The sequence below is a fragment of the Acinonyx jubatus genome, chromosome B2 (genome assembly GCF_027475565.1).
Source record: "Acinonyx jubatus isolate Ajub_Pintada_27869175 chromosome B2, VMU_Ajub_asm_v1.0, whole genome shotgun sequence".
NCBI classification, from domain to species: domain Eukaryota; kingdom Metazoa; phylum Chordata; class Mammalia; order Carnivora; family Felidae; genus Acinonyx; species Acinonyx jubatus.
In genome coordinates, this window is record NC_069385.1 from 110,629,397 (window position 1) to 110,637,913 (window position 8,517).

At 47.1% G+C, this 8,517-nt stretch overlaps 1 long non-coding RNA gene across 2 annotated transcripts; it reads left to right on the plus strand.

Moving 5' to 3' along the window:
• The first annotated feature begins 2,602 nt into the window (after positions 1-2,602).
• On the plus strand, positions 2,603-4,144 carry LOC106984666 (uncharacterized). 2 transcript variants are annotated; one of them, XR_008298615.1, is made up of 4 exons: positions 2,603-2,895; positions 3,032-3,139; positions 3,224-3,416; positions 3,993-4,144. It is a non-coding gene; the product is annotated as an uncharacterized LOC106984666 (long non-coding RNA). The 2 variants fall into 2 exon arrangements; XR_001431746.3 differs by lacking the exon at positions 3,993-4,144 and having other exon boundaries at positions 2,620-2,895; positions 3,224-3,750.
• Positions 4,145-8,517: the final 4,373 nt, after the last annotated feature.

Consider the following 8,517-nt stretch of genomic DNA (forward strand, 5'->3'; position numbering starts at 1 on the left):
TTTTGGTGGAACGATCAGTATGAATTGGAGAATGGGATATGAGGAAGTGCAGATAGCAAGCAGGTAATAACTTCCATGGTCCTTGATTTTATAGTTGGAAATGACAATTTTCTCATCTCATCCTTGCAGCGACCCTATGAGATGGGCATGATTATTCATAGAAAAGGAAACTGAGACTCAGAGGTGTTAGAGAATTTGTCCAAGTCCCCTAACAGACAAGAAGTATCTGAAACAAAAGCTAAGGGCTTCCCAGGAAACCTTTCCATTTAAGGAAAGCCTTTTCACTAGCCCTTCACTTGGGCCATTCCCTCACCTGGCTTTTTCCGATGTTCGATGTTGGGGGGGGGGTGCTATCCCTTCCCCTACTCCCATGATTTTGTCTTATGTGGGGCAAGGGGATGCATAGCAATGGGGAAATTTGTCCCAAAGGCTAGTCTTTTTCTTCTCTCCACTCTATGTCTTCAAGTAGAGGTTGAACACTCAAATGCTTCCAGGGGCTAGGCAGGTAATGGACATGAGTTTAGTGTCAACCAAAAGGGACAATGGGAAATGGTTCAGGCTGAGGGCAAAGGGACCAAAGGCTCCACCAAAAGGTATTCAAATTCAAGTTTCAAAAACTGAGTCGGCCAACAAATGTGACTATGATTAAATTTGGTCCCAGGCCAGCGTGTGGACTCAGATGATTTAAGTCACCCCATCATGCTTCCTTTCCCAGTGTCTGGGATCCATCCTTCTACTCCCGAGGTCTCCTGTCCTGACACAAATGTGTGCTTCAAACTCAGCCACATGACTGATGTCTAAAGAAGACCAGATGTGGGGCGCCTGGGTGGCTTAGTCAGTTAAGTGTCTGACTTCAGCTCAGGTTATAATCTCGCAGTTCTTGAGTTCGAGCCTCACGTTGGGCTCTGTGATGACAGCACAGAGCCTGGAGCCTGCTTTGGATTCTGTGTCTCCCTCTCTCTCTCTGCCCCTCCCCCTCTCACACTCTGTCTCTCACTCTCTCAAAAACAAATAAACATTAAAAAAAATGTTAAAGAAGACCAGATGTGAGGGCTGGGGAGACACTGTCACCCCACAGTCCCTGTCCAGACCTTTATTCTCTCCAGGGTCTTCATCTGCCTTCTCTCAATGTGTCTTGCTGTCAGTCCCTTACTGGCATTGTGCCACATACTGGCCATCTTCCATTTGCCTCTCTAGAACCCATGTTTGGCCACCTTGGGTGGATGGTCTGTATGGGCTGCATGAATGGCCTTCATGCCCTGGTTTGGTTTCACGTTGGATGGGAAAACTGACTGAAGGTCCAAGGGAGGGAGTAGAGTGAGGGTAGAGCACCTATCTCCCTGGTTCTTTCCCCAGAGGGTTGATCTGGGCTTTACCAAAGGGCACAGCTCCTCTCCAGGTAGTCTCTCTCTGATTCTCCTCCTGGTTCTTCTAATTGATTCTTCCTTTTTTCTTTAAGAAGTGGTTACATCTCTCTGCTTTTATAGCCCCAGCCACTGCACTATCCCTTGGGGTTTCCCCTGATCTGTCCATATATACCTTTGTATGTTATTTATAGTCCCTTTGTGTTGGTTGAATAGTTTCTTCCTCCTAAATTCATGTCCATCTAGAATCTCAGAACATGACCTTGTTTGGAAGGAGGGTTTTTGCAGATGTAACTAGTCAAGATGAGGTCATACTGATTTGGGGTAGGCCCCAACTGATGCCCTTCTAAGAAGGCCATGTGAAGACACAAGGAAGATGGCCATATTGTGATACAGGCAGAGGTTGGAATGATTCAACTACAAGCCAGGGAACACCAAGGATTACAGGCAACCACCAGAAGCTAGGAGGGAGGTATGGGACAGTTTTCTCTTAGAGCCTCCAGAAGGAACTAACCTTGTCGACACCTTAAGTTCAGACTTTTAGCTTCCAGAACTGGGAGAGAAGTAAATGTCTGCTGTTTCAGCCACCCAGCTTGTGATAATTTGTTACAGAAGCTCTAAGAAACCTAATACACCCTTCATCAAATTTTCTTTCAATTCTTCAAACTTGAATGTGTCGTCTCTTTCCCGTGGGGACCCTGGCTGATATAATTCTCTAGCTCATCTCCAGGGGCTTTCCATTACCCTCAGTAAGCCATAAATTCTCTCTACTTGGAACCCAAGACCCTCCCACTGCTTTTCCAGCCCTCTTTTTGCCTGGTTCTCTCAAATGTGAATCCCTTACCCCAGCCAAGTGGTCTTCTGATTCCTGATCCTACTTTACATTTGTTCCAGCTACTCTTTCCTGGTTCCTTGACCCAAACTCATGCATTCTTAAGCCCAACTCCACTCTTCCTCCCCCAGCAGAAAGCTTTCTGGACCAACCAGCCTGTGGAGTGGACCGTATTAGCTCTTGGTGTCAACACATTCAATCCAGCAGATGGGGGGGTAATCGCCAGTGGTATTCACATGGTGTCCTGTGTGTGCTTCTCCCCAGCTAGACTGCAGGCTCTGTGAGATCAGGAAGAGTGCCATATTCTCCATGACAGGTCCTACAGTTCTGGGCACATGGTAACTGGAGTGATGAAAAAGCCTGACATGTTCCCAGAACTGATGCTGTTAGTGTACTACCAAAGGAAGAGGCAGGCAGGGCCTTCTAGGCTCCATGGAGAGGTCCACAACTCAACGACTCAACATGGGGGTCTTTGGGATTGACTAGCTGCAACCCATCTGTGACATCATAGTAGGGACAGGCAACTTCAGTGATGTGTATTAAGTGGACTTCCATGGATTCAAAAAGACACTGCAAGAGGTGGAAAAGAGAACTCCCCCTTGTCTTCAATTACATCTTTCCTCTTGTCCCCTCTCTCACATTTCAGTTTCCAGCCCAGACTGTATAAAAGAGTCAGTCTGACCAATTCCACTACTAGAGGTGTGTGTTGGGAGAGAGGGTTTTGTGGGATGTTCTAATCTCCCAGGCTGAATCCTCTCCTCCTTGTCCTTTACCCTCCTCTCCCTTCCCAGAAAACTCCTCTGACTCATTGATATTTCACTCCCTCCCACTCCAGCTCCCAATTTCTCTTCATTTGAGAGAAAATGAAGAGACATCCTTTTGTAAAATCCATGTCTAAGTCCTTGCTCCTGGAGGAAGACAACTTCCTTCGGAAAGAGGCAGGGTGAGTATTGCATTGGGACAGGGAGGCTGTCGTGGCATTTTCTTTATTTCTCTTTTCAACTGATCTGAATTTCCCCTCCTTTAGGAAAGCCAGGTGCCCCAAGGGATCAAGGTGGGAGGCAGAGGGAAGCCCTCAGTCTCTGCCCTCTAACACATCGGGGACCAAGCTCTGCTTCTCTGTGCCCCATGTCTCTGAGCCCTGCCTCTGTGGGTGCAGTGCGAGGACCAAGGCAGTGCTACACCCCCGGCCCTCTCCAGTTTCCCGCCCAACCTCTCAGGTACTTCCTAAATTGTCAGTAGGGAGGAAGCAGCAGTCTCCTCCGGTGGTTATCTTCAGGCCTCAACTCTCCCAGAGTTCTCCAGAGCCCAAGGCCAAGACCAAGGCCAAGGCCCAGCTGCTGTCTTGGGGTGGGTCAAGAATTTCTTGCAAAGGCAAGTCACGCAAGCTGATACCCATGGGCGTGTGGCCTCAGAGATTTCTTGACCCACTCGCCAAGTCCTTGCCAGGGGACTCACTGCACACTATGTCCCCTGGGAAGGGAGCCATCTCCCCAGCCAGGAAGCCACATCCCCAATGATATTACTTGTGCAGGGTGACAAATGCCAGTCCTCTCTACCATTCTTATTTAAATAAAAATGTATTTAGTCAATTATGGTCTTTCTCTTGTGTCTACTGAAAGCATGGTAATCATCTGTTTGAATTGAGAATATATTTTATCTTCTCATTCTACTCCCAGTTGGGTTTTCCAGGGTCCTGGTCTTATAATTGAGGGTGTTAATGATTTTTCAGTTATGGCTGCCTGTAACCCTGGGCACAGGGTACACTGTGACATTCGGATTTTTTTTTCCTCTAGTGTCCAGTTCCAGTGGGCCATGGACTGAACTACTTGAGTTCAGTTTCAATAAACCATCAGCCTGGTGGAATTTTGACTGGAATTGTATTGAATCTATATATCGGTTTGGTGAGAGGTGGTATCATTAAAATATGAGTCTTCCCATTTGTGAACATGGTATATCTCTCCACTTATTTAAGACCTTAACTTCTCTCCATAATGTCTTACAGTTTCAGTGTAGGAGGCTTGCACATTTTTCGTTAGATTTGTTCCTGGGCATTGGAAGGGTTTTGCTGCTGTTGTAAATTGTATTTTTTTATAAGGATTTTTAAAATATTTTTATTTTTGAGAGAGAGAGAGAGAGCATGCAAGCAGGGGAGGGGCAGAGAGAGCGGGGGTGGGTACAGAGGATTTGAGGAAGGCTCTGCACTGACAGCAGAGAGCCCGATGTGGGTGGGAACTCAGGAACCATGACATCATGACCTGATCCGACATCAGACGCTTAACCGCTTAACCGAATGAACCACCCAGGCACCCCTAAGGAATTTTTCTAAGTACTGGTGATGGGTAGTGTAAGAAGGAGAGCCTCTGCAATACCTACCTTTGTCTTTTTTTCTAAAAGAACAGCTTTACTGAAATGTAATTCACATACTATACAATTTGTCCATTCAAAGTGTGCAATTCAATGGTAGTATATTCACAGATATGTGCAATCCTCATCATAATAAATTTTAGAGCATTCTATCACCTTGTAAAGAAACCACATACCCTTTAGGTATCACCCACCTATTATTGCATTGCTTTTTGTGATTTGATTTTCTATTTTTTTGTTGCTGGTATAAAAAATTGTAATTTATCTGAGTATATCACTTGCATTCAGTGACTTGGCTAGATACACCTATTAATTCTAGTAGCTTGTGATTCTTTGGGATTTTCTATGTACAACTTCATGTCATCTATGAATAAGAATATTTTGCCTTTTCCCTTCCCAATCTTAAAGCCTTTCATTTCTTTTTCTTGCCTCATTGCCATGGCTAAGACGTCCAATGCAATGCTGAATAGAAATGTTGAAGTGGACACCCATTATCTTGGCCTGATCTAAAGCCATACTGTATCCCTAGTGTTTAGAACAGTGCCTGGAATAAAGAAATTGTTTCAGGCAGGACATTAAAAATTTTTTTGATGTTTTTATTTATTTTTGAAAGAGAGAGAGAGACAGAGCATGAGTGGGAGAGGAGCAGAGAGAGAGGGAGACACATAATTCGAAGCAGGCTCCAGGCTCTGAGCTGTCAGCACAGAGCCCCATGAGGAGCTCGAACCCCACAAACTGTGAGATCATGACCTGAGCCGAAGCCGGATGCTCAACCGACTGAGCCACCCAGGCGCCCCAGGCAGGACATTTTTTGATTAATCGATATCAATTTCCTCTTCTCTGGAGCCCTATGATTATGAAGCATTGTTCCAGGGCCTGGAATTATAGTTACCCCTAGAGAATCACACAGTTCTCTTGGGAACTTCCAAAGTTCAATGCCCAACTTACTTTTGACTTTGAAAAAATGTCGTTTTTTTTTTTCTCTTTCAGGTTGTTTAGTCAACATCTGCGATCCCTTCTTCCCTAACTTGCTATATGTCAATGATAGAGCTCTAGGGTGGAGCCTCAGCCTTCTCAGATGCATTGCATGGCGGTGGACAAGTCCTTCCCCATGAGTCCCTTAGACCCTAGAGATTTCCTCCAGTTGGGTTCTAGTGCAGATGTGATACCTGTGGCCTTGCAAATCTCTGAGGACTCTGCTTTGCTTTATCGAAGTCTCTCCTGAGATCATCAAAGAAACCAGGTCCAGCATGAGCCTTCTAGACCCCCAGCAAGTTCGGAAATCAGGAAGGTGAATGAGGAACTTGCAGCCTGAGGGATGACGACCAGAATGGGCATACCTCTGGGCACTCCCCAGTGCCATCTGCCCTCCGGTTTTCCAGAACACACCCTTCTCCCCCCTGGAGTGCCTGCCCTTTGCCACCAAATCCATTTTATCCTCTAGATCAAGAATTCTCAACCTTGGCACCACTGACATTTTGCACCAGACAATTCTTTGTTGTGGGGACTGCCCTGCGCATTATAGGGTGCTTAGCACCATCCCTGACCTCTAGCTACTAGGTGCCCGGGTGCTCCCGCACTCTGAGTTGTGATAACCCAAAATATCTTCAGACAATGCTAAATGGCCTCTGGAGGGCAAAATTGTCTCTGGTTGAGAACCTCTGCTCCAGATCATCTTTCTAAAGCCCCCCTCCATCAGCCTCTCCACAGCTCAAGTTGTCTGTTGCTTGGCTAGCCTTTCCTCTCCAACTTACACTCACCCCTCTTCTCTGAATTCTGAGCCAGGTGACAGTAGTGTCCAACGTTTCCAGAGCACCTACCCCATGCTGTTGCACGTAGTATCTGATGTAAGTATCACCAACAGCCTTGTGAGCAAGTAGACGTATGGTCTTCTCCATTTCAGATACCAGGGCCCAGAGAGGTCAAGTCTCTTGTCCAAGGTCACACAGCTGGTAAGTGGTGGACTGGGAATTCGAATCCGGGCTATTCAGCTCACATGATCGTAAACTACTCATTGTATACCACTAGATAGTTCCTCAGTTGTTTCCTATATGTTCATCTGCCTCCAGACTGGACTGAAAGCCCTTTGAGGGCAGGGACTAAAATACCTTTGTGGATGCTCCACAGTGCTCAGCACAGGGCAGGAGGGCCCAGTACGACATTAGTGTTTGACTTCCTGCTGTTACAGAGTTTGAGGCATTAGAACATGAGGGTGTGTGGATGAGGCTGAGGACTGAGAAGAAAATCTCCATTTGAGGCTTAAATATATATTCACAAAATGCATTTAGCATAGGTGCACATCGCAGTGAAAGTTCACAAACTGAACACACTTGTCTGGCCTGATCAAGATCCAGGTCACCATCAGCCCAGAAGCTTCTCTCATACTCCCTTCCCCTCATCTTCTCTTGAAGTAACTACCATCTTGCCTTCTAATAGCATAGATTCCTTTTGCCTCCTATTGAACTCTTAATAAATGGAAACTTGGAGTGTGAACTCCTTTGTGTCTGGTTTCTTTAGCCCACCATTGTCTGTGAGAATCATCCCTGTTGTTGTTGTGTAGCCATAGTTTTCTCTGTAGTATTCTGTTGTGTGCCTATACCAGTTGGTTCATCCATGCTATTGACAATGGACTTGGTAGTTTCCAGTTTGGGGCTATTGTGAGGAGTGCTGCTGTGAACATTACTGTATATGCCTTTTGGGGAACATGATAGGCATTGGGGAAACGCCTACCCATGGAACTGCTGACTCACAGCTATGCTTCAGCTTCAGTAGACACTGAAATTTCCCCAAAGTCTTTGTATCTGGAGACTTTTTAGAGCCATATTTCTTTCCCCGACTCTGGGCTGCTTTTCTGAAGAGATGAGGGCAGTAGAGTGGTACGGCCTCTCTGGAATCTTCTAGATGACCACTGTATGAGAACCTTCTTTATAGGAAAGTAATGTCAGAGATGGAAGGGACCGTACAGATCCCAAGCCCAAGACTTCCCTTATGCACAGGGAGAAACTGAGTCTCAGAGACAAAGGTTGCCTGGTCCAAGGTGGCATGGTTCTAGCCTGGTCTAGAAGCCAAGTTTCTGGACGTTGGATCCCATTTTGCCTTTTGAGTACCTGAAGATGGATGTTCATCTGGAAGGTGATGGAGCGGATCTAGGTGTACGACTGGACCCACCAGGATTGTATGTGAAGCATGAGAGTGTGTGTAAGTGGGGGAGGTGGGACTGGTGAGCTGTCTTGCTCCCTATATTTTCCTTGAGTCTGGGCTGAAGCCAAGGAAAACAGAAGCCTGGCTGCTCCCCCCACCCAGGGGAAGTCAAAGTGAGGGGCTTTACAATTACAGTCTGGAAAAATCTTCCACCTCACAGCCTCCTCCCACCCTCCCCACCCCCCAGTCCAGGGCGAGGATTGGGGGCGGGGGGGGGGTGGGGGGGGGAAGGGCTCTTCTGGCAGTACTGGCCGGAGGTTCCAGAGTCTGGAAACAAGATGGGCTTCCCCCTCAAGGGGCTCACAATCTTCGGTAAAACCAGACAGACCTTGGGCGTAGAGCAAAACCCATTCATTACATACTGAAATTCCATCTACTAGGAACCTGGCGGGAGCCTTGAGCCAACCTGAGCGGAAACAGCTAAGCCCCGTCGACCGCCAGCTCCAGTCTCGGTCCTCACCTGGTGCCCCAGATCCACCCTTATTCCTGCAGCCCTCATACTTACTTAGCCAGGTCCCTCCCCCAAGATCCACACCGGCCCCATTTGAAACTCATTTTCCGGTTTCAGAGTGGCTTAAGCAGACAGCCAGGAAGAAATAGAAGACATCCCCCCACCTTGCCCCATCTTCCCTCACCTCACACTCCCTCCCCAGACCGACAGGTCCCCATCGGATAACTGAGACCTAAGAGGATAAAAGAGGGGTTGCTTCTCTTTGCAAACTCTTTTGGCACCCCCCTCCTCCCTCCCCAACC